The sequence below is a fragment of the Equus caballus genome, chromosome 7, assembly GCF_041296265.1.
Source record: "Equus caballus isolate H_3958 breed thoroughbred chromosome 7, TB-T2T, whole genome shotgun sequence".
NCBI classification, from domain to species: domain Eukaryota; kingdom Metazoa; phylum Chordata; class Mammalia; order Perissodactyla; family Equidae; genus Equus; species Equus caballus.
Genome location: NC_091690.1, coordinates 50,711,428 through 50,713,318, shown reverse-complemented (window position 1 = coordinate 50,713,318; position 1,891 = coordinate 50,711,428).

The following is a 1,891-nucleotide window of genomic DNA, read 5'->3' as shown; positions in this document are numbered from 1 at the left end:
GCCTTTCTTAAAGTGCCACTTTGGACTGTGCATTTCTATTAATTTACTTCAGAAATGAATATTGAGGGGCTGGTCCCGTGGCCGAGTGGTTAAGTTCGCGTGCTCTGCTGCAGGCGGCCCATTGTTCCATTGGTTCGAATCCTGGGCACGGATATGGCACTGCTCATCAAACCACGCTGAGGCAGCCTCCCCCATGCCACAACAGGGCGGCCCACAAGCAAGAATATACAACTATCTACCGGGGGGTCTGGGGACAAAAAGGAAAATGTAAAATCTTTGAAAAAAATATATTAAAAAAAGAAATGAATATTGAGGTGAGATGAGTCTGCTAGTCATCCTTCATAAATAGTAAATAAGATTCATAGGTAGTGCTTTTCCCTTAAATCAGTTAATAATATTTTATCTTTAGTTTTTTTTAACAATGTTTTAATTGTTCTATGTTAGAGGGCTACGGAAAAGTGGCACTTTGTATTTGTTGTGATTTTCTTACTGGCCTTGTATTAGAGTTCCTGCATGTGCCTAATTCATTGTACACATTGTCCATGTTTTAGAGAAAGCTCCTTTTTGGGGATGGTGGGTGGAGGAGCCTGTTTTTATTTTCTGTACTATTAAACAGTTCGAAAAAAATTTGTGTGGCCAGTTTATCCAAGAGTGTACTTCCTGTGAATTCTGTGCTAGTGAGCACATTTTCCTGCTTCACATGGCATCTCCAATGGGACATAAAAAGAACAACCTGTGAGTTTGTTTCTCTGCTTCCTGTGCAGCGGCTGCCTTCACCCAGCTCTTCCGTGTGAGAAGAATCACCTTTCTCACATGGAGAAGACTCTGTGTTTCCTGTTACTTGTAGGTTGAATGCATTCTGTTGATGTGTTCTCACTAACCTTTGAGTGTACGTCAATAAGACTGACCATCAGTTTGGGAAATGAGCACTTCTCTAGTTGTTTCATTGATGTATTTTATCGACTGATCCAGTCCATTCTATGTTAATAAATATTAGTGTGGATTTCATTTTTACAGAGTATTAATATCCATTTTTGATCATGGATTTTCAGATATATTTTGTAATGTCCTTCATTTCATCATTATCCATTTTGAGTCAGTTTTATCATGTGCAGACCAATTCAGGGATTTCTTCCCCAGGCAAACTATTTCTTATTATTTGACAGTTACAGTTATTGTCATGAAAATAATTCCTCATTAATTTTTAAGCCAAAAGTTAACAATCAGGTTTTTTTTCAGTGCCCTCTTCCGGTGACCTGCAGGATTGCGCCTGCAGTCAGAGAGGCGTGTCAGGAATTCTAGTAAGAATGACCACAGACCGAAAGCACCTTGAGGTGTAGCGGTAACGGTGCTCAAAGGACTTCTCACAAGATTCTGGCCTCTGTTTGTGTGTTGGACTGCTATTCAAGGAGGCAGATTATTTTCTGTCTTCAGTGATGTGAGGAGGTAAACTTAATTCTATCTTTTGTAAACCTTTTGTTTTGTGAACCGAATCATTGTTTTCTCGAAGGCGAAAACAATAGATTGAAGGAAAGTTAATGTTTAAGAAGTTGCAGTCCGTCATTTTAGTAAGAACAAGGACAAGAGTCATTTTTAGGATTTGGGCTTTTATCCTTTATCATTTTTACCTCTATGGTCACAAAATACTCTTAGTTTTGTCTTGGAAACTGTGTACTTTTAATGACCAAGCTATCAGACCCTTTTCTCTTCAGCAGGGTAAGACTGGCCTTCCAGTGGATGCAGCCAGCTCCTGGTCCTCTGGAACAGCTTTGCCTTTCCTACTTACAGTCAAAACACCGATGTATTTCCTATGGTGTATTGCACACTCTTTACTATGAAGTACCTCATTTAAATAGATAAATTCTCTTCTTGGTATCCTACATAACATTTT